The sequence below is a fragment of the Moschus berezovskii genome, chromosome 7 (assembly GCF_049115385.1).
Source record: "Moschus berezovskii isolate FMDL1 chromosome 7, NW_MosBer_1.0, whole genome shotgun sequence".
Lineage (NCBI taxonomy): Eukaryota > Metazoa > Chordata > Mammalia > Artiodactyla > Moschidae > Moschus > Moschus berezovskii.
In genome coordinates, this window is record NC_142466.1 from 57924185 (window position 1) to 57949627 (window position 25443).

At 39.6% G+C, this 25443-nt stretch overlaps 1 protein-coding gene across 1 annotated transcript in view; it reads left to right on the forward strand.

Moving 5' to 3' along the window:
• The window catches only part of RORB (RAR related orphan receptor B), a 218493-nt gene that overhangs the window by 110704 nt on the left and 82346 nt on the right, over window positions 1-25443 (forward strand). The window lies entirely within an intron of this gene.

Below are 25443 nucleotides of genomic sequence, written 5' to 3' on the forward strand. Positions count from 1 at the left end.
GTCTATTGAACAGGGAAAACATCATGCTCTTCTCTTTAAGTCTCTTTTTAAGATAAATCCCTTTGCTTTAAAAGATGTTTGGGGAGGACACAAACCTTGCGCACACTCTAGGTACAAAAAAAAAAGGAAACTTTAGATTTATGACAAAAACATAAAACCAAGCTGTAAGCATTCTAAATTTAATGTGGATAGCGGATACTATACTAAGTGGACTTAGATCATAAAGTCCTGATGACTAGTCTGATTATTCATCTTACTTTCCAGAAGTGTTATAGTTGAGATAAAAGAAAAAAGGATAGAGAGAGATGTTCTTATGGAATTTTAAATTGTTTTTCACACAAAGCATGTTTTTCTCAAAGCCGGATTTACCTAAATTCACTGACAGCTGGAAGTCAAATGTATTCACATTAAATTGTCTACATCACAAGATTCCAGTTAATAATTTCATTTATTAATGTAGAAGAGACCCTAACTCCTGTATTTAACCAAATATGTTTCCCATCATATCTAATGCTTAGAGAGGGGTATGTGTGAGAGAGAGACAGAGAGAAAGAGAGATGATGGTCGGGTTTTTTTCATTTGACAGTGTATCATTTTTTAGGTTTGCTTTCTGTTTGGTTTTGCAAAATAGGAAGAGGATGACTATCTACAATGGCCCAGATTTTGATAGCTCAGGAAGTGACCATAACTATCTACATTCACTTTCCTGGAGCCTTCCATCTCCTGCTTCAGGGTGCCTGCATTCCTGGAAAATAAAAAGAAACACAAAACTTTAGGAATAGTAAGACAAGGATTCCTTTTATTGCTAGAGAGAGCATAATACCTAGAGTAGAAAAATTTATTCAAGATTCTCAAGCCCCACCCCAGACCTATTGAACCAGAATCTGTATTTTAAAAAGTGATTTGTGTGAACATTAAAGCTTAGGAAGTAGTGTCCTAGGAGGTCGCTCACACTGGCCACCTTTAACCCCAGGTCTTTGGAGAATCCCTGTGACATTACAGTAGAATTTGTAGAACTGGAGAGTAAGAAACAGACAAAGGTGTCGAGAAAACATTCATAAGTTCACTATTCACTGGACAAATTCTCTAGGAATAGGTGATTTAAGGGCTGTGAAAGTGGAGGATTTCAAGGAGGAATGCAGATACTGCTGCTGCTGCTGCTGCTAAGTCGTTTCAGTTGTGTCCAACTCTGTGCAACCCCATAGACGGCAGCCCACCAGGCTCCTCTGTCCATAGGATCTTCCAGGCAAGAGTACTGAAGTGGGCTGCTGTTGCCTTCTGCAAATGCAGATACTCCCTGTCTGTAATCGGAGAAACCAGACCACAGGTGTATAGCGATAGTCAGGACCATGTCTCAAAACCTATAAATGATGACAGGAGGCACTGGCAATCTTGTTCCAAAATCCACAATTCAAGGGTAAAGAGAGAGAGGAAGCTGAGGGATGCTATAGTGACAAGTCTGCAAGGAGCTTGCCGAACCTTAGGAAAGTTTTGTGTGTGTCTACAGACTGATTCTTGAACTGACGATAGTCACACCAGTTTTCTACTCCTTCAGAGGTCTGCCCAGCTTCTTCCAGTGACCAAGTATAGCCCTTCATTCATCCATAACTCAACCATCTGACAACGTCATTTCTCCTGATATGTATCAGAAATTTAGCTTAATTCAATTCAATATATATTTATTGATTGAATATATTAGGGACCATAACTATGACTCAATTTTTTAATTAAAAAAAAGAATTTCTAAATTGTCAAAATTGGTGACCAAGTTCATCAGTAAAGCTCATAATCCTTCCATGTAGAATCAGGGTAGGCCTAATTCTGAACCTATTTTTATTTATCTATTTTATTCTACTGTACATACAATTCTGTACACACATGGATTTGAGCAAACCCTGGAAGATAGTGGAGGATAGAAGAGCATGATATGCTGCAGTCCATGGGGTCACAAAGAGTTGAATACAACTTTGTGAACAACAACATCAACAACACACAATTCTAGCAAGCTTGGTTATCTGGTTTTCAAGTCCTCCATGGAAGGCATAAAGGGACAGGGCAGTCAATGGTATTGCTACAGGAAATTGCACTGATCCAGCTAGAAGAGCAATAGGTTGTCCATCAATAGAAGACCAGAGATCTATAAATAGAAGACACAAGAGCTCAAAAAGCTCTGCTCTCTGGAGTCTTTTTTTTTTTTTTTTGGTAGCTATAACATTTCCATGCACCTCACAAGTTCTGGGCCTTGAAATGTTATACCAGTGCAACTGATCCTTAAAAATGAGTCAGTCTTCACAGAAAGTTACATCATATTCCCAATACAATTTGGGAGAGAAAAAAAAATGAAAGAATTCACTGGCTGTCCAGTGGTTAGGACTCAGACTTCACACTTTCATTACTGGGGGTCCAGGGTTCAATCCCTAGTCAGGAAACTAAGATACTGCAAGCCACGTGGCACAACCAGAAAAAGAAGAATGAAAGTTATGTAGCATATTGTAGGAAGTTCTCCATGCAGAGAGGCTCTGGTAGAAAAATCATGGTGTTGAAAGAGCAGCCCAGCATTTTAGAGGAATTTGCAAAGGCTCAAGCTATAAAATTCTGGATATGGGCAGCTTTAATATGTTTTCAAAAGGATCAGACTTACCTGGGATAATAGTAATAAATTGAAATAAGGAACACTGCCTCTGATGGACTCTCATTTCCATTATCTGCCTTTTACATGAATGAGATGTTTGTACAAGCTGTACAGTCGTGAATATCACACAGCATTTCCCATCGCATAGGAGGACACAGAGCTGTCAGCACACTCCTCATATTTCAAACCCTGTTTCTAGGTTCTGAAGCATCATTTCAATTAAACCTCCAACAAGCAGCAAACAGAAGAATCATGGCCCTTATTTGTCTGCTCCTTAAGAATATTCAGAAATAGGGGTATCTGGGAGAAAAAAGCTGCTTTAGCTAAACAAAGTATGCAACAATTAATTCTCACCAAAAAATTGGAATATTTGTTTGTAAAGTATCATGGAAATTATAAATACAATCAACATATAGTAGTATATTGATTCGGTGTATTTAGTACAAATATGTGTATTATATCATGTTATTGCACCCATATACTAGAGAGAGGAAGGGAGAGAAACAGAACTGGGACTATGTCAGGAAAAATTCTTATAAAATACACTAAATATTTAACAGTGTTTTTTCTCCTCTGGAAAATAGAATTACTTGCATATTTACTGTCTTCTTTACATCTCTGCATTCTATGAAGTTTTTGCAAAGAACACAAGCATGAGTGTGCACACACAAACACACACACACAATGCCAGTATTTCCGTTTGGAAGGAAAGGAAGAAAAGATGAGAAAGAGGGAGAGAAAGAGGAAGGAAAGAAGAAAGGAAGAATGGGAGGGAGAGATGGAGGATCTGGTGAGGAAAACTGGCCCACTGTTCCCTTAAGTGCCACTTAGCCTTGCAGGTTCCCTCATCCTTCTCAATACCAGAGTACCCTGCCCCTTTTTATTGATGACACTTCCCTGTCGCTGACATTGATTATTCCACACACCCAGCCCCTGAGACTGTCCCTTTTTGGTAGCTGATAAAACCAAAGCACTAAGAATAAAAACACGTAAAGTCACAAAGCTAGCTGTGGTACAGCCAGAGGCTGGGGACACCCACCAGGTGGATCACTCTCCCAGCAATTCAAGGTTCTCTGTGACTCTCTTCTGTTCCATATGTGGTCAGGTTGTTTTCCAATTTGGAAACACACCTGTGAACCAAAAACCAATCCTTAGCTCATACTGAAGGTCATCCCGTCATGAGTTGGGGCAAATTAGGACAGGCTGGAGAAAGAGAAGACTTGGGTGCAGGCAGCCTCTCATTTGAAAAAGCTGTCCTGAAGCTCATTCATTGCTCAAAAGAAGCAGAGCATTCATCATCTAAATAGGTAGTTTTATTTTGTCTCTTCTAAACATGCCCTTTCTTTATATGCTGTTTAAGACTAAACAGTATAAAACAGGATTGACATTATGTAATTACTTGCCTTTTACACCGTGCTAACTTAATTTACTTTTCATTCTCAGGTATTTAAGAGACCATTATTTTCCCATCAGACTTTACTGTCTGCCAATTAAAGGGTTCGATGGATGAGGTAGAAAGAGAATATTGTTCAGGAAGGTTTCAGATAGACATATTGAAAACAACAGCTTTATACCACTTTCCTTTCATTAACGTCAGAAATTTTTTGGCCAGTTTACCAGTTTATGTGATACCCTATGTGTATAATATGTTGGTTTTTGGTTCCACTTACAAATGAAAATGTCATGGTCATCATATACCTTCTAGCATTTGCAGCTACATATAAAGTCTCCCTTTCTGTGGAAAAAGTAAGCAGTTGGGGATCACGTTAGCACATGGAGTTGTTTTAAGGTCACACTTACTCTTCTGGTGCACCAAAATTACAAAGCATGTTTGGATAGCACCCAGTGGTCTCATGGAGCTGTGCTGTCCCTCTGCTTTGTCAGGTAAATTTCAGCAGGAGCCACATCCCAGATCAACAGATTGCTCTTCAGTCACGTGATCAAAGATGCTTCACATCCCAGGAAACATTGGGTTTGAGTTGGTTTAAGTAAGGTGTAATGACCCAAACAAAAAATACAAGTCACTTTTCTTCTTATCCACTCTCATTTTATGTAATGAGTCGTGACACTAAGGTTTTTTTCACCTTGTATCTTGAAACCCAGTCATTTCCTTTTTCTCTGTGTCATTATGGAAAACATCTGTATTTTCAAAGTCAAGGAAATCATAGTAATTTGCTCAAGAACTGTGGAGACAGAAAAGGTCTAGGACAAAAGTAGAGACATTTGTCAGTTCCAGAAAGCATTTTTCAAAGAAAGAGAATTAGCAAACCAAAAAGGTCATTATAAGCACAGCCAGATAAACTCCACCATTAAAAAAATTTAATTGACTGCATGTAATAACTCAGGAGGCAAAGCCTTTGCAATTATTAATCGAAAAATATGATTATTGTGTGTCATGGCCTCCTTGTCAGAATTTACGGTTCTACTTCTGACCTGGAAGAGTAAGTCCTAGGTCATGAGTTGACAGTAGGCTATAGGTTGTTTTAGTTACCGTAATCCTGGGCTTAGAGCACACAGCAGTTCAGTGAATCTGTCTCCTCTCTGTCCTGAGAGAGCAGGCATGGAGAAGACAAGATTGTCACCTATCAGATTCTACCTCCTGAGCTCATTCCGGATTCAAGTCAACAGTCCCTGCAGTTACTGAGTTCCATGCTTATTTGTAAGAGAGGTGTGTGAGAGAACCATATGAGGCTGTATGAATTTAAATGAAAGGTAATTAAAACTGAATAGAATTTAAAACTTATTTTCTTATTTGCATTAGTTACATTTCAAGCCTATATTGTTCAGTACGAAGGTGGATTTTCAGTCACTCAGTTGTATCCGACTCTCTGCGACCCCATGAACTGTAGCCTGCCAAGCTCCTCTGTCCAAGGGATTTTCCAAGCAAGAATACTGGAGTGGGTTTCCACTTCCTCCTTCAGGGCATCTTCCTAACCCAGGGATCGAACCTGCATCTTCTGTGGCTGCTGCATTGGCAGGTGGATTCTTTACCAGTAAGCCATCATAGAAGCCCATTGTTCAGCACAGATATAGAATATTTCTATCATCACAGAACATTCTGCTGGACAGCGCTGTAAAGTTAGAAATGCTTGCTCTTTTAGCATCCCCCCACCTCAAGGAATAGCTGAGGAAAACAGGACTCTTTTAGACCCTATAGCTCATTTTTACATGAAATGTTTCTGGGGTATCTCTAATTTTCTTGAAGAGATATCTAATCTTTCCTATTCTATTGTTTTCCTCTATTTCTTTGCACTGAACACAGAGGAAGGCTTTCTTATCTCTCCTTGCTATTATTTGGAACTCTGCATTCAAATAGGTATATTTTTCCTTTTCTCCCTTGCTTTTTGCTTCTCTTCTTTTCACAGCTATTCGTAAAGCCTCCTCAGACAGCCATTTTGCTTTTTTGCATTTCTTTTCCATGGGGATGGTCTTCACCCCTGTCTCCTGTACAAAGTCATGAACCTCCGTCCATAGTTCATCAGGCACTCTGTCTGTCAGATCTAGTCCCTTAAATCTATTTGTCACTTCCATTGTATAATCATCAGAGATTTGATTTAGGTCATATCTGAATGGTCTAGTGGTTTTCCCTACTTTCTTCAGTTTAAGTCTGAATTTGGCAATGAGTTCATGATCTGAGCCACAGTAAGCTCCTGGTCTTGTTTTTGCTGATTGTATAGAGCTTCTCCATCTTTGGCTGCAAAGAATATAATCAAACTGATTTCAGTGTTGACCATCTGGTGATGTCCATGTGTAGAGTCTTCTCTTGTGTTGTTGGAAGAGGGTGTTTGCTATGACCAGTGCGTTCTCTTGGCAAAACTCTATTAGCCTTTGCCTTGCTTCATTCTGTACTCCAAGGCCAAATTTCCCAGGTGTTTCTTGACTTCCCACTTTTGCATTCCAATCCCCTATAATGAAAAGGACGTATTTTGGGGGTGTTAGTTCTAAAAAGTCTTGTATGTCTTCATAGAACCATTAAACTTCAGCTTCTTCAGCATTACTGGTCGGGGCATAGACTTGGATTATTATGATATTGAATGGTTTGCCTTGGAAACAAACAGAGATCATTCTGTTGTTTTTGAGATTGCATCCAAGTACTGCATTTCAGACTCTTTTGTTGACTATGATGGCTACTCCAATTTTTCTAACGGATTCTTGCCCACAGTAGTAGATATAATGGTCATCTGAGTTAAATTCACCCATTCCAGTCCATTTTATTTTTCTGATACTTAAAATGTCAACATCTACCTTTGCCATCTCCTGTTTGACCACTTCCAATTTGCCTTGATTCATGGACCTAACATTCCAGGTTCCTATGCAATATTGCTCTTCACAGCATCAAACCTTGCTTCTATCACCAGAAGCAGAAGATACTTAGAAGACGTGGCAAGAATACACAGAAGAACTGTACAAAAAAGATCTTCATGAACCAGATAATCACAACAGTGTGATCACTCACCTAGAACCAGACATCCTGGAATGTGAAGTCAAGTGTGCCTTAGGAAGCATCACTATGAACAAAGCTAGTGGAGGTGAAGGAATTCCAGTGAGCTATTTCAAATCCTAAAAGATGATGCTGTGAAAGTGCTGCACTCAATATGCCAGCAAATTTGGAAAACTCAGCAGTGGCCACAGGACTGGAAAAGGTCAGTCTTCATTCCAATCCCAAAGAAAGGCAATGCCAAAGAATGCTCAAACTACCACTCAATTGCACTCATCTCACACGCTAGTAAAGTCATGCTCAAAATTCTCCAAGCCAGGATTCAGCAATATGTGAACCGTGAACTTCCAGATGTTCAAGCAGGTTTTAGAAAAGGCAGAGGCACCAGAGATCAAATTGCCAACATCCACTGGATCATCAAAAAAGCAAGAAAGATCCAGAAAAATGTCTATTTCTGCTTTATTGATTATGCCAAAATCTTTGACTGTGTGGATCACAATAAACTGTGGAAAATCCTGAAAGAGATGGGAACACTGGACCACCTGACCTTCCTCTTAAGAAATCTGTAGCAGGTCAGGAAGCAACAGTTAGAACTGGACATGGAAAAAAAGACTGGTTCCAAATTGGGAAAGGGTTACGTCAGGATTGTATAATGTCACCCTGTTTATTTAATTTATATGCAGAGTACATCATGAGAAATGCCAGACTGGATGAAGCACAAGCTAGAATCAAGTATGCCCGGAGAAATATCAATAACCTCAGATATGCAGATGATATCACACTTACGGCAGAAATGAGAAAAAACCGAAGAGCCTCTTGATGAAAGTGAAAGAGGGGAGTGAAAATGTTGGCTTAAAAACTCAACATTCAGAAAACTAAGATCATGGCATCTTGTCCCATTACTTCATGGCAAATAGATGTGGAAACAGTGGAAACAGTGACAGACTTCATCATTTGGGATTCCAAAATCACTGCAGATGGTGACTGCAGCCAAGAAATTAAAAGCAACTTGCTCCTTGGAGGAAAAGTTAGACCAACCTAGACAGCATATTAATAAGCAGAGACATTACTTTGCCAACAGAGGTCCATCTAGTCAAAGCTATGGTTTTTCCAGTAGTCATGTATGGATGTGAGAGTTGGACTATAAAGAAGGCTGAGCACTGAAGAATTGATGTTTTTGAAGTGTGGTATTGGAGAAGACTCTTGAGAATCCCTTAGACTGCAAGGAGATCCAACCAGTCCATCCTAGGGGAGATCAGTCCTGGGTGTTCATTGGAAGGACTGATGTTGAAGCTGAGGCTCCAATACTTTGGCCACCTGATGTGGAGAGCTGACTTATTTGAAAAGACCCTGATGTTGGGAAAGATTGAAGGCAGCAGAAGGGGACAATAGAGGATGAGATGGTTGGATGGCATCACCGACTCAATGGACATGGGTTTGGGTGGACTCTGGGAGTTGGTGATGGACAGGGAGGCCTGGCGTGCTGCGGTCCATGGGGTCGCAAAGAGTCAGATATGACTGAGTGACTGAACTGAACTGAGACCCTATAGCTTACTCTCAAACTTCAGCATGCCTCAGAATCATTTGGAGAGCTTGTTAAAACACAGACCTAGGCCTCACCCCTAGGGTCTCTGACTGAGCAGATCTATGAAGAGCGCCTCAGGTTTGCATTTCTAGCAAGTTCCCAGGTGATGACAGATGCTCCAGTTATGGGGTCCACACTTTGAGAACCACTGCTCTGTGAGAAGTAGGAATAATACCTGGAGTGTAACTAGCATGCAAAATGCACTTGACTAATAAATTAGAATACTCAAATTTGTCTCAGTTCAGTCAGTAGACATTTACTGAGTACCTCCTGTATGCCAGGCACCAGGTTAATTACAGTGCTGCAAATATCAGGCCTTGATTATAACTGAAAAGGAGAATTACCTAGAACTGAACTGTCTAGTACAATAGCCACTGCATGTGGTTGCTGAGCACTAGAATCAGACACCTAAGAAACAGAATATTTAATTTTTATTCATTATAACTTAGGTTGAAATATTAAAGTGGTATATAATATTTGTCCATTAATCATAGCTATATAGTTTTGACAGGACTATATTTTATTTGAACTGTTGAAAATTTGACATCCAAATTGGTATATAAGGGTAAATGCACATCCTATTTCAAAGATTTAGTATGGATTAAAAAAAATATTTCATTATGTTGATTACATATGATAATATTGGGACCTATCTAGGTTAAATAAAACATGTATTAAAGTCATTTTCACCTGTTAATTGTTACATTTTTAATGCAACTGCTAAGAAAAAAAACAATAAATCACATGGTTTGCATTATATTTTTATTGGACTCTGCTGATCAGGAATCTGACTTCAGTCTCTTAGCCTATTAATTGCCCATCAATCAATTGGAATCCTGGAGTAGAGGGAAGGAGTAGTAGATTAGTGATCTCTAAAAGCGCTGTAGGCTCTGAAATCTGTGATTCCTGCAAGACAAAGTGCCAGAAAATAATGTTTCCTTTCTGCTTTTCCTCTAGCATTGGGCAAACCTGCCAAATACCTCCCTTTGAATGCCATGACAGCCCACTCTCCATCTGCAGTCAGAGAAAAAGATGATGATTGAATCTCCTTAAGCCACAGAGGACTACATCTTAGGCTCACATACCAATACCATACATTTTCTAACTGGGCTGCACTTCTTCCACACATCTCTATAAGACCAAGTGAGAACAGGATTGTTTTTGTTGTATATAGCAAAAGGTTGGCGTCCCTTCCAACTTTAAGCATCCTTCCTATCAGACAAAAAAATGTCATGAATTGAAATGCCAACTGTTTATTAAATGGCCTCCAAGGTCAAAAAGATGAAATTGCTTTTGCCATGTACCAATGAAGTTTTTAAAAATTAAAACAATATACCCATGTTCATAGCAGCATTATTCACAGTCGCCAAAATGTGGAAGCAATGTGAGTGTTCATCAGTGGATGAATGAATGAATAAAGTATGATGTATACATACAGTGGAATATTACTTAACTTTAAAAAAAAAAAGAAGGAAATTCTGACACGTGCTGAAACATGGATGAATTTTGAAAATGTTATGCTAAGCGAAATAAGCCAGTCACAAACCAACAAATGGTATATGATTTTACTTGTATAAGATTGTTGAATTTATGGATACAGAGGGAATTTTGGTTTTGAGAAACTAGAGGGACGAGGAATGGGGAGTTAGTGTTTAATGGGTACAGAGTTTCAATGTGAAAAAAATGAAAAAGTTCTAGAGATCAGTGGTGGTGATGGTTCCAGAATAAGGTAAATGTAGTTAATGCCACAGAATTTTATATATAAAAATTGTATGCTCTGTATGCTAAGTCGCTTCAGTCGTGTCCGACTCTGTGTGACCTCATAGACGGCAGCCCATCAGGCTGCCCCATCCCTGGGTAAGTCACCACAATTAACAAAAAATGAAAACAATCCATTATCTAACATTATGAACCTATCTTCCAACTCTTTCACTCTACTATCCCTGAATCTTGCAAAATCCTAGAGAACTGTTACTAATGCAACTAACAATAATACTCATTCTATATTTTTAGAGCATTTTAGCATTTATAATACACTTAAAATATGATTTCACTTGAAGTAACAGTTCACTGCTAATTGTGTTATAGAAACCTGTAACTAACTACCGTGAGGATTAAGATTCAATAATATGCCCAAGGTCATTAAGGCTGAGTTGTAGCAGGGCCAAGTTATGTCTGCATGCTCTGACTCTGCATCATAGCAGATCTTTATTTTGGGTTCTCAGCCAGACCATGGGGTAAACTTCAAACACTCCAGAAATGCAAGCTGTTTTAGAAAGAGCTAGCTATAGAGCTATCTTGAACCAATTAGGGAAAAAGACAAGCCCAGACAAATTGTGACAGGGTTGAAAATTTTCTTTAGCAAATTTCTAACTTCCCCTCTTATCCTGCCATCTCCTGCCTGGTCTTATGTCATCTCCTAAGACAGTCGACACTTTGCCACTGCTTCAAAAAGACTACTTTCCAGTAATGGCACTCAGGACAGCTCTAGACATACCCCTGTCCCCTTCTCCACTAAAACTTACCCAACCCATGTCTCTGTCACTGCTTTGCTAAACTCTTGACTGATGAACAATTAAGTCACATTCAGAAGAGCAGTGCCCTCCTGTGCTCAGTCGCTCAGTTGTGTCCAACTCTTTGCAACCGTAGTGGTGCCCCTCTAGTGGTGCTCCCCTAGCGGTGGTTTTATTCTTGAAAGGAATTCCTTAGAGATGTGCATGAGTGCTAAGATGCTTCAGTCATGTCTGACTCTTTGCGGCCCTATGGACTGTAGCTTACCAGACTCTGTCCATGGGGATTCTCCAGACAAGAACACTGGAGTGGGTTGTCATGTCCTTCTCTAGAGGATCTTCCCGACCCAGGGATTGAACCCATGTCTCTTACATCTCCTGCATTGGCAGGCAGGTTCTTTACCACTAGTACCACCTAGGAAGCCCTCCTTAGAGATAGCAGTGTCTTAAAGGAATAAACAATCAAAGGGGAAATTTCAGACACAGGGCAGATCAGAAACGAGGTCATTTCAGACTTGGTGTCTTGAGTCAAATTATGAGAACAACTGTCTGTTCATTTATAGGTGAAGGTCCTATTCAAAGTGAATAAAGGGAAATCTTAATTCACCACTGAGATGCTTTGGCCACAGTCCTGAAAGTTAGGATGTAGAAATCTTCACAAAGTCCTAAAAGGCCACATGGCTGTCATCTGTAGTCACCATTTTCGGTCATCCTCTAAAATACTGCTTGTCTCAGGTCTGTCATTTGGGACACTGTGAACGGAACCACAGTGAGGGTCTCATGATGGCTTGGTACAGTTTGCTTACTGAAATAGACTCATGTATCAAGAGAATAAAAGATTTCAAAGATGAATTACAAACTAGAAACATTAATAAACTGAAATCTTACAGTATCTTCTGTATTGACCATAACTCTATCTTCCATCTAGTATGGAACTAAAATAGTACATATTTTACCAAAATCCTGGAAACCTTAAAGACTACTTATACCTCGGGTTGATCAGATTTCTCTTCAAAATTATAATTTCCTCAGGGTAACGCTTTTGGTGAGGACTACAGCCACCCACTGCAGGCTGTAGTCCGTGGGGTAGCAAATCACAGCACAATGCATTTGGTAATTTTCATTTTGCAGGTACAAAACAAATAAGGGCTAAAAATTCATATTAAGGAGCAGGTAGAAGCCAATGTGGAGTAAATATGTTTTCGTATTATAACACTGAGGTATCACAAGGCCATGTTTTACTTAGCTTTTGCTATTTTGAAAAAAATAATAGTGTCAGAAAGAGATAAGCATTCTCATAGCCTGCTCAGTATTTGCAAGAACCTTTAAAATAACTAGACTTTTTTTTCTTAACTATATGTTTTGTCAGAATCTAAGAGAAGTAAACAGAGTTGTGCATTTCATAATAGAGAGAAGAATCTTAGAAACAACTTAAAATATCCACTTATGATGAAATTGAATAAATTAAGGCAAGCCACATGAGGAAATATTACATATCCACTAAAAGTAATGTTTCTTTGAAAGTATTTTAACAATTTTTATTTTAAATTTAATTTTGCATAGAGAATATTTGAATAATACATATATAATATTTAATGGTTCAAAAAGTATTCAATTAAATGTCCTTACCTCTAATCATTCCCTTCGAGATAAAAAGTATTGTCAATTTCTTATTTATCATGCCAGAGATATTTTATGCATATTCAAGTTCTAATTATGTGAGTAAAATGTTTGTTTTCCCTTGAGGGCACTCATATTGAATTTGTAGCATTAAAAGAGAGCAGCACTCAATTCCAAGAATTGAAATCTTTGAAATCTTTTATTCTTAGAATAAAGTTTCCTATGAGATTTCCAAAATTTTCATTGTGAAAGAATTTGTGACATTGCTAGAAATCCTATTTGCCCACCTGTTGATAGAAATATTCAAATTAAGAGCAAAAGAAATAAGGAATTTTAGTTATGCAAGCAGTTTCCCTCCAAACTCCTAATAGTTTGATGGGTGAATGGGAATGAAGAGTTTTCCCCTCTCTCAGCCTAGCCTACGGCTCCTAGAAGACTATACTTCTGGCATACATGTGCGCAAGCAAAGAACCCCCCAGTCTTGGCACAGTGACAAGGAAGAATCACATTCTTACCTTAAAAGCAAGACTAGACCTTAAGCTTAGCTTAGTTCATGGTCAGCAGAACAGTCTGCTGCCCACTCCAGCACCAAATATTCCTGCTTCCATCATGCTGAGGCCAGGGGTCCAGCGAGCCCATCACAGTGCACTTAACTCCCATTCTGGCCCTCCATAAGCACCACCACCTCTTGGTTCTTAGAGGAAGCTTCACAAACCGGGGAGAGAAACCCTCACCCACTGTCTCCCCCAACAGAATAAAATGTCTTCCACTGTGGCTTTTTTGTTGAGGTTTTGTACTTCTTTCCTCAGATAAAAATCCTAAAATGCGAATCTTATTCTATAAGCTATTTATTGAATTTCTGGATCCAGCATATAATAAGCACTCAATAATTTTTGGGGGCTCAGAGGTTAAAGCGTCTGCCTCCAATGCGGGAGACCTGGGTTCGATCCCTGGGTCGGGAAGATCCCCTGGAGAAGGAAACGGTAACCCACTCCAGTATTCTTGCCTGGAGAATCCCATGGACAGAGAAGCCTGGTAGGCTACAGTCCACGGGGTCGCATAGAGTCGGACACGACTGAGCGACTGAACGGAACGGAATTTTTGAAAGAGCTGCCTTCATGAATGAATTTTGCATTGTTTCAAAGACTGTTTTTTTTAAGATGTACACATGGTGCCTTTTGGCACTGCGTGTTATATTAAATAAAAGCAGCACAGGTGGAAGTTCTCGTGGCAAGAAGAGAAGTTGTGGAGTGGTGCTTGAGGAAGGTTTGATGCAGCGTTTGGTTCTCAAAGCACTGATGATGACAGGATACAGGCCATGCCAAGTGGTCGTCTAGCCATTGCAGCTGACCTTACTAACAGACTGTTATGTCCCTACGCTGTTTTGTCTGAACTGAACCAGACATGCAGAGTGAAAAAATAATAATGACACTTGAATTATATAGCACCTTTTTTCCCCTGAAGAGCCCCAGTGTTTGGCCAGCAATTCCTTTCCTTGTATCTGGTTATTTAATACCTTTCCTTCTGTTTTATTAAGAAATTCTTCATTATGTAAATTGGTTTCATTTATAAATGGTGAACATTTTCAAATTTTTTACTGCACATGGTAATATACATTAAAATGTGCCATACAAAGTACTGTTATTTATGATAACTATTATTGCTGTTATAATTAGTATTAAAATGACAACATTTATAACACTCTCCCAAAATAACAGGCAACTTGTGAGCTAGATAACTGTGAGTCTAAAGGAGCACTGGCGCAGGCAGTTAGTGTTTATTCGGTAAAAATTTATTACTGAATTAATTGGTAGATGTAATTTTACCTGTCACAGAATTACATGGTTCTTACTCCATGTAAGAACAATGAGCATGGGAGATGAGGTCCCATGTGCGAGAAGGCATGCTCTGTGGGACAGCTCTTCTTGACATATGATGTGACAAGCCATAAGAGTTTCAATACTGAGCCCCAAAACATAGATGTGGGTCTCTGGGAGGACTCTCAACCTCTAGAAATGAGGACAATACACATACCCAGCATGCTTGGGTATGTGGTTCTTTTCTGGCCTAGGGGGAGGCAGCCTTAGCTATGGGGTAGGCAGTTTTCATGTTTCATAATGACTACCATTTGCTGACTAGTTTCTATCTGCCAGCCACAGGCCAATTACCTTACAACAAAATTTCATTTTAGTCTTTTCAGCAGCCCTGTGAGGAACCATCACACTAATTTAACAGATAGGGACATTTCAATGCAGACAGGTAGATCATCTTGACCAAGTATGCATCTCTTAAGTGGACTAGAGCATGAGTACAGGTCTAAAGCCCATGCCACAAGCCAGTGGTGCTCAAAGTGTGATCCTCAGTCCACTGGGAGGGCCTTGAATTCCTCCAGACCAGTTTTGAGGTAAATATGACAAGCCCTTCTTTATAGTTCTTATTATAAGCAAATGGCAGTCCCACAGAGTTTAATTTTTACATAAGACTAAGGACAAATGCTCCATTCTAAAGGAGATCAGTCCTGGGTGTTCATTGGAAGGACTGATGCTAAAGCTGAAACTCCAATACTTTGGCCACCTCATGGGAAGAGTTGACTCACTGGAAAAGACTCTGATGCTGGGAGGGATTGGGGGCAGGAGGAGAAGGGGACAACAGAAGATGAGATGGCTGGATGGCATCACCAACTCGATGGACATGAGTTTGAGTGAACTCCGGGAGTTGGTGATGGACAGGGTGGCCTGGCATGCTGTGATTCATGGGGTCGCAAAGAGTCGGACACAACTGAGCAACTGAACTGAACTGAAGGACAAATGCGGGCTTCCCCTTTGGCTCAGTGGTAAAGAATTTGCCTGCAATGCAGGAGCCACAGGAAATGCAGGTTCAACCCCTGAGTCAGGAAGATCCCTGGAGGAGGGTGTGGCAACCCACTCCAGTATTCTTGCCTGGAGAATCCCATGGACAGAGGAGCGGTGGGCTACAAGTCTATAGGGTCACAAAGAGTCGGACACAACTGAAGCAACGTAGCAGGCAGGCACACAAGGAAAAGCTACTAGAACTTAATTGGTGGGATACAGGGAGTTATTAAAGTGTTGATACTCAAAAACTGAAATTGTCATGGTATTATATATAGTTTATAGATAACTCTAACTTATTATTCTATATTATTATAAGATTTCAGACTAAGATCACATTGTAAATTTGGTACTTTATGTATATTAGTCAGGCTTCCCTGGTAACTCAGTCAGGGTTCTCCAGAGAAACAGGACCACCTGGATATATAGAGAGGACATTTATTATAGAAATTGGTCCACACTGTCATGAAGACCAAGAAGTCCCACAGCGTATCATCTGCAAGCTGGAAAATCAGGCAAGCTTACGGTTTCAGTCCAAGGCCAAAGGCCTGAGAACCAGGGCAGCCAATGGTATAACTCCCATTCTGAGGTTGAAGGCCTGAGATCTGGAGGGCCAGGGATGTAAGCCTGGAATCCAAAGCCTAAGAACCAAGAGCTCAGGTGTCAGAGGGCAGGAGAAGATGAATGCCCCAGCTCAAGAAGAGAAAGGGAATTCACCCTTTCTTGCCTTTTGTTCTACTCAAGGGTTGGCTAATTCCTGCTTACATCGGTGAAGGCAGATCTTATTTACCTAGTCTACTAAATCGAATGCTAATCTTCCAGAAACACCTCAAAAACACACGCAGACACAATGTTTTACCAGCTCTCTGGGCATCTCTTAGGCCATTCAAGTTGACACATAAAAATTAACCATCACAATATATAATCATACAGATAATTGGAAATCCACTGGAAGGTGGAAACAGGACAAGTGGGAGAACAGTGCAAGGTCTTTGCCTTGCTTTAGTGTGTTACAATAAAAATCATTGAGTACCCCTGTCCCAGGACTTCCTTGGTGACCCAGATGGTTAAGAATCTGCCCGCAATGCGGGAGACCTGGGTTTGATCCCTGGGTAGGGAAGATCCCCTGGAGGAGGGCATGGCAACCCGCTGCAGTATTCTTGTCTGGAGAATCCCCATGGACAGAGGAGCCTTGCGGGCTACAGTCCATGGGGTCGCAAAGAGTCAGACATGACTGAGCAACTAAGCACAGCACCACTGTCCCAACTATTATACTAAACTGGAAGGGGAGAAGGGTTTGTCTTAGCCCATTCACGCTACAAAATGCCATACCCTGAGTGGTCTATAAACAACTGCAATTTATTTCTCACATTTCTGGAAGCTGGCAGTTTGAGATCAAGGCACCAGCATAGTTGGGTCAGGGTGTTCTTCAGGGCTGCAGACTGCCAGCTTCTCACTGTATCCTCACAGGGTAGAAAAAAAAGAGCTAGCCAGCCCTCTGGTCTCCTCTTGTAAGGGCACTGATCATACTCAAGAGGATTCCACTGTCTGGACCTAATTACTTCCTAAAGTCCCCACCTCCTAATACTATCACATCAGGAGCTAGGATTTCAACAAATGAATTTTGGGGAGACCCGAACAGTGAGTCCACGCAGAGTTTATTCCTCTACTTGTGAACTGAACAGAGTATGCTGGTGTTATTTTCCTATACATGAAGAGAAATCTTAAGAACAAAATGTTATCTTGTTTTTCTCATATTCCTATAATTTACATAAGATCCTTTTTAAAATGCCCTATTGTCATTTTCTGAATTAATGATCTAGACTCTCAAATAAGACAGGACACATCCAATGCTGATGCTTAGCTCTATTTTCATTTCCACATTGATTCATTTTTTGAGTAAATATTATTTGTATCCTTTCCTGTTTTAATGTGTCCCAATGATTCTGTCTTTTTCATACCATAAGCAATATCAGCTTCTCAGTGAGGTCATTTAATCTCTCTTTAGAAAATCAGCATAAGCACTTTTCTGAAACATACCTAAGGGAGCTGCTTCTCCAACACATCACCCATCAACTGCCTTTAGCAAACAAAAGATAATTTTTAGATTCTGAGCATTAACTTTTCTTGGGCCCATTAGCTGCAAGGGCATGGGTAAATTGGGTTATTCAGTCTCTAAGCATTTCTGTCACAGAGTCAAAGATGTATATTATTGTCCTTTATTTATTGAAATGTTCCCTCAGCATTTGTGCCCTACTCATCTGAAAACTTCCTTAGCCCCTGGGATATAGTTCTTACTTTTCAACCATAAGATAATAATTCAATGTCTTCTCCTCCAGATCATCCAATTATTATTTGTTAGTAAGTGTGGTGGTGCTAAATAGCTATTATTTCTACTTGGTGATTTTATCTCAGCCCTGAAAAAAAAAAAACTTTTTCAAATAGGGTAAGAAAAGAAGTCTTTTAAGTCTTTGACATGATATTTATCACTGAAAATTCCCCAGGCTTTGTTGACCTCCAAAGCCACAGTATTTTGATAATGCTTTTTAAACAGTTTGAAAATAACTTTAATTTACCACTTAATAGTGCTTAAGACTGCGACTTGAACACCTAATAAGTATCAAGAATAAAAAAGCAAAATATAAATAAAATGGAAGAGAAGATGGGACTATATTCACTAAATTGTATCCACATTCAGTATTTTACCCTTTGTTCTGACAAAATAGGGTAAGCCTCCAAGTTTTATACAGTAACCCTTTAATCCTGGGAAGCAAAGGGAGCGATCATCATAAATATGTTTTTTTGTTGCTGTTCCTTTTTTCTTTCTTCAGAGAGACTGGAGTTTAAATCTTTCATTCAGTCCTGAAGTAAGAGTCAGCGTGAAGCATTGCAAAGGTACTAATGATACTGAGTAAAAATAGTAATAATGAAATGCCAACCCAGACTAATGTCATGATGAGAAGACAGAAAGAGAAAATAAGTGACAAGTCTTTTCTCAATCAACACACAGATTTATGACAGATGATCAAATTTCATGAGGGTTAAGAGGATTGTAGATAGATTTTAGAACCAAAAAATTCATGGTAGTACAGGTCAGTGACTTCCCGTGGACCAGCAGTGTCCCTGGAAAAAAAAATTCTATGGAAATTTAACCCCAACAACTGTGACATGATATATTTTCTACAGTACAGGCAGTCAGTCCACCAGATTGCCCCCAGCAAAGAGATAACCCAATGTCTGTCTGTTCCTTAGAACTAGAAAGGGAAAAGTTTGCATAACATGCAGTTCTTCTTGGTTTGCAGGGATCATGTGCTGAAATTACCGGGTCCAGAAACATGGGCTTTCAGGACTTCTTCAAATAGATGAAACATGCAAAATTTAATAAACATTTAAAAAGTATGGCTTTCTTGAACTGCTCCCAGATAACACTTATCTTGTGAACAAGCTGCATACTAAGTATATCATTTAGAGGTTGGGCTTAAAGGTCAAAACAGACATGGATCCACCATTATTAACTGAGTGATCTAACCCATTCAGACTTTATTATTCATTAGAATCAGCTAGAGCATTCATGCATGATCAGTTGCTAAGTTGTGTCGAACTCTTTGTACCCTAATGGACTGTATCCTGCCAGGTTCCTCTCTCCAGGGGATTTTCCAGGCAAGAATACTGCAGTGGGTTGCCATTTCCTTCTCCAGGGAATCTTCCCAACCCAGGGATCAAACTCACATCTCCTGCACTGGCAGGCAGACTCTTTACCCCTAAGCCACCTGGGAAGTCCAGAATCAGCTAGAGGGCTGCTTAAGACACAGATTGCTCTAGTGTTGACTCATAGAGTTTCTGGACCACATCTCAGTAGATCTGAGGCGGGCCAGAGAATTTGGATATCTAAGAAGGACAGGGGAGTGGGAAGTGATGTTGATACTGCTCATCCGCAGACCACATACTGACATCACCACTGTAAGGTTCCATCCCTCATCCCTGCTGTGCCCCAGTTTCTTCACCAGTTACTCGAAAATATTAACACCTGCCTCCCTGAGTTGTTGTGATAACCAAATCAAGGAATGTGTTGAACCCTCTTAATGAAGTGCCTGGCATTATGAAGTTCTCAATCTGTGCAAGCTGTTATAACTGTTTAATTCTATGGACCCTGGAGGATTCCAAAAAATGAAAACAATGAATGGTTAGATATAATTGCTTTTATTTTCTGGATTTTCTGCTTTTAACTTTAGATCAGAGTAAACTCCTGTTTTCAATTTTGAGTTAGAAATGAAAGATTTTGTTCTTCAAGGATGCTAAATTCACATTCAGATTGGCAACATGATCTGTTTATGTGGTTTTACAGTCTTCATTTGTTTCTCACTCTGTTCAGTAAAATATTCCTGATCTCAGTTGGCTGTAAGATACCATAAAATGTCCCAGGATGAGTGAGGGAAAAGAACTGTGCATGTTCTACCTTGTAAGATACATCAGGGACAAATTTCTTTCTACTAATGCACACTTGGACTGCAGACAGAGATAATGCAATCATTTCTGGACTTCCACATTTTTAAGTAAATTTACTGTCGCTGGTAGTTAAGTTGTCTCTTGGTAAAGATGTTCCTTAGAAGATTCAAGATGAGAAACTCAACTCCTTTGCTGATTTGGAAGCAAAACTGAGTTGGATAGCATTAATGACTGTCTGTGAATTCTTTCAGACAGAATTACATGGTTCTTATGTAAATAAAGCTATGTTGTTGGTGCCTGTGTACAGAAAGGAAGGGAAACAAAAGAGTAGAATGTAAACAATAGCAATGAATGACAGAACCTAGAGATCAAGGGTTAAAAAACAAGGGTTAAAACTCACTGATGGTTATGAAAGAAGAAATTATTCTTTTTACTTGAACATAATAGGAGAAAACAAGACTCTTGAGTGGTGGAAATGGTTTTGCTAGAAGATTCTGAGCTAGTATGGATGAAGCCCATGCAAGAGTATAGAATAATATGGGTCTCTGGTGCAGCAACTTATAGCCTTGTGTCCTGGATTGAAACAATCAAAGCTCATCATGTGATGCTCATCGCATATTCAGCACTACCGTGCAAAATTACTGCTGCCTCCCTTGGCACCAGGTAATAGTAGTCTTCATCATATACAGACTTATAAAGGAACTTATTGGAAGTCAACTTCCAAGTTAAGATACCTTGGGAAACATTTTTATGGTATCGATTTCTTTGCATATTTTTAAGACCGGTGTCTCCACCACTCAGGAGAATGACTTTCAGATTAGAAGGTAGAAAAAGAGTCATCAAGACAGAACTGAAGTTCACCACTGAATGGGAGGTACAAGGTGAAGTCTGCCACTTTAAAGAAGTGCTGAAATCTCTAGATGAATGCTATGTTAGGGATTACAGATGTGTTTCTCCTGTGATGGCTATATTTGAGATTTCTAATGAACTGAAAAGCTTCCAGAAGATTAGAAATAGGTAAAATATCCCACATTTAAAAGTAAGCAGAGAAATATAAATTATATAGACAAGTATTTATACCAGATATATAAATACACATATACATATATATATATGTATAAATATATATGCATATACACATATATGTTCTATTGATATTCAACAGCAAGACCTTAGAACAAGTTATAGACTAGAGTCATAAGACTAGGGAGGTAAGGTGGTGTTACTGGCAGTCCATCTTATATACAAAAGGTAATAAACAATGACAAACCAACCTCATAGAACTTTTGATAGTGTTCAATACTGAACTGAACTGAATACACTGAAACTGCAATACTTTGGCCACCTCATGCGACGAGTTGACTCACTGGAAAAGACTCTGATGCTAGGAAAGGTTGGGGGCAGGAGGAGAAGGGGACGACGGAGAATGAAATGGCTGGATGGCATCACCAACTCTGTGGACATGAGTTTGAGTGAACTCCGGGAGTTGGTGATGGACAGGGAGGCCTGGCGTGCTGTGATACATGGGGTCGCGGAGAGTCGGACATGACTGAGTGACTGAACTGAACTGAACTGAACTGAATACACTGAAAACTCCAGTGGAACAATGCAAACATATTTTTATTTCAGCAAAGCTGTGGGCATACTATAGATAGGAGAAAAATCATAATTGATTGTTCAGGAGGAGAATGCAATAGTGAAATCAATTGTCTTGCAAAGTGCTGAACCTCCCATCATTGAATGTAACCAAACAGTTGCTAAATGAAAACCAGGGAAATCTCTTACTCTTCCTGCATAGTAGGCTTACATACTGTAAGTTCCATAGGGAAAGCATGTAACTCAGTTACTAGAATATTTTATGCATTCAATAAACATGATTTTTCTTTTTTTGCTGAATAAATGAATGTCAAGATTCAAGAAGGAGTTGGATTTCAGTCTTTCCTAATGTTCAGACCTCAACTCTTAAATAGCTTTGATTTCTACTGAATTAGATATTGTTTCAGTTCAGTTCAGTCGCTTAGTCGTGTCCGACTCTTTGCGACCCCATGAACCACAGCACGCCAGGCCTTCCTGTCCATCACCAACTCCCGGAGTTCACTCAAACTCATGTCCATCGAGTCGGTGATGCCATCCAGCCATCTCATTCTCTGTCGTCCCCGTCTCCTCCTACCCCCAATCCCTCCTAGCATCAGACTCTTTTCCAGTGAGTCAACTCGTCACATGAGGTGGCCAAAGTATTGCAGTTTCAGCTTTAGCATAAGTCCTTCCAATGAACACCCAGGACTGATCTCCTTTAGAATGGACTGGTTGGATTTCCTTGCAGTCCAAGGGACTCTCAGGAGTCTTCTCCAGCACCACAGCTCAAAAGCATCAATTCTTCGGCGATCAGCTTTCTTCACAGTCCAACTCTCACATCCATACATGACCACGGGAAAAACCGTTGCCTTAACTAGACGGACCTTGGTTGGCAAAGTAATGTCTCTGCTAAAAAAAAAAAGCAGATATTGTTTACTCAGTGTAAAAAATATTAAAGGTGGAGATAATGGAGATAGCAAAAAGATTAGTCATTGCTGGGAGAAGTGGGAGTAGGGGAGATGAATAGGGCACAGAGGATTTTTAGGGCTGTGAAAATATTCTGTATGCAATTACAATGATTGAATAAGTGTCATTATATACTTGTCCAAACCTACAGAATGTGCAACACTAAGAGTAAACTCTAATGTAAACTACAGACTTTGGGTGATTGTGATGTGTCAATGTAGGTTTATTTTTGTTTTAAAAAAACAATGTACCATTCTGGTGAGTAATATTGATAATGGAGGAGGCTACACATGTGTGTAAGCAGGAGATATGGGAGAAATGTCTATCTTCCTTTCTATTTTGTTGTAAATATTAAACCTCTCTAAAAATATAAAGTCCATTTTAAAAAATTCAGCATTTTTAAATGAAAATAATTACTTGTTCCCCCAAATCTACCTAATATATTTTATCAGTCTAATAACACTTACAATGAAAGGAATCTAATTTTACTTGATACTGGGAAGTTTTTGTGGTTAACTTTCTTAAAGTTTGAAACTTTATATATTGGAAGGAAGCTTAGGAATGTGTCAGTGAATGAGCAACCAGGGTTCAAGATTTCTGCCACTTGAATTTTGGATTCTACTGTTAATACAAATGTCATCCAATGAGAGTATTGAAAATCTCAAGGTGATATTTTCTGTATAACCTTCCCTTGAATGGAAAATAAGTAAGAGCATTGAAGGGAAAATGCTTGGAAATATAAATGGATATTATGAGTTTGAACCAAAGTTAAAACATTTGCAAGCTCAGTGGCCAGAATAATTTAGCTACTGGTTAAGACACTAATCACTACTCTACTCTGCACCAAAATTAAATGGTTAAATGTTCTTAAATGGATTATACAAGATAAGTATCTCCCAGGAGATATTTGAAAATCTGAAAACCTTTTTGTTTGTCACAACCTGGGGGTGATGGTGGCATCTAGTGGATAGAGATGAGGGTGTTTATAATTTTTGCTGTTGAGTAACAGCATACATGATACATTTACAAAGTCATCAGTGGATTAACTTCTGGGGAATGTACAGTTTTGACTAAATTAAAGTATATATTTGATTTAACTAAATACCCTTGAGAAAGCTGAAGCAAATGCCCTTTTGACAAAACAAAATGTTAACGTGACAGGAGAAACCCTTTTCACCACTCATCAGTTCAGATCAAATGATGTCATTCACATCCATGATGACAGGGATTATGCCTACCTTGTTTCCTACTATGCTCTCATCAACTATGATATTAAGGGAATTAAATGTTTATTAAGTGCCTTCTGTATACGAAGATATTGGCTTATATGCTTTCCCATATGTTATCTAATGTAAGTTTTATAACAAATGCATGAAATAGACATGATTTTCCCTACTTTATAATTGAGGAAACAATGGTTCTGAAGGATTAAGCCACTCCCTAAGAGCGCATCTCCAAATAGGAAAAGGAGTACGTCAAGGTTGTATATTGTCACCCTGCTTATTTAACTTATATGCAGAGTACATCAAGAGGAACACTGGGCTGGAAGAAGCACAAGCTGGAATCAAGATTGCCGGGAGAAATATCAATAACCTCAGATATGCAGATGACACCACCCTTATGGCAGAAAGTGAAGAGGAACTCAAAGGCCTTTTGATGAAAGTGAAAGAGGAGAGTGAAAAGGTTGGCTTGAAGCTCAACATTCAGAAAACAAAGATCATGGCATCTGGTCCCATCACTTCATGGCAAATAGATGGGGAAACAGTGGAAACAGTGTCAGACTTTATTTTTTTGGGCTCCAAAATCACTTCGGATGCTGATTGCAGCCATGAAATTAAAAGACACTTGCTCCTTGGAAAGAAAGTTATGACCAGCCTAGATAGCATATTAAAAAGCAGAGACATTACTTTGCCAACAAAGGTCCGTCTAGTCAAGGCTATGGTTTTTCCTGTGGTCATGTATGGATGTGAGAGTTGGACTGTGAAGAAAGCTGAGCGCCGAAGAATTGATGCTTTTGAACTGTGGTGCTGGAGAAGACTCTTGAGAGTCCCTTGGATGGCAAGGAGATCCAACCAGTCCATTCTAAAGGAGATCAGTCCTGGGTGTTCATTGGAAGGACTTATGCTAAAGCTGAAACTCCAATACTTTGGTCACCTCATGCGACGAGTTGACTCACTGGAAAAGACTCTGATGCTAGGAGGGATTGGGGGTAGGAGGAGACGGGGAAGGCAGAGAATGAGATGGCTGGATGGCATCACCGACTCGATGGACATGAGTTTGAGTGAACTCCGGGAGTTGGTGATGGACAGGGAGGCCTGGCGTGCTGTGGTTCATGGGGTCGCAAAGAGTCAGACACGACTAAGCGACTGAACTGAAGAGCGCATCACTTAAAAAGGGTGGAAATAGAACCTTGTTCCAATGATTCTGACACACTCTTGCTCTTCTGTCTCTACACCAGATGTAGACTCTAAAAGGTATATATGACTATTTAGTCTTTCTGATTCATTATTCAGAGGATAAACTGTCGAATAGATACACAAATTCTGTGTAAAGACTTCAGGAGTTTTCTCAGTGGTTGGGAATCAAGATAAGACTATGTATATCCATGATAGCTGACTCGATCTCTATTCAGGCTGCTATACCAAAGTACCACAGACTGATAGAATAGGTGGATGATAAACAGCAGAAATTTGTCTCTCATGGTTCTGAAGGCTGGAAGCCCAAGATCAGGGTGCTGGCATGCTTGGGTTCTGGTGAGAACCCTCCATGTTTCAGACTGCCAACTTCTCACAGTATACTTCTGTAGTGAAAACAGAAGGCTT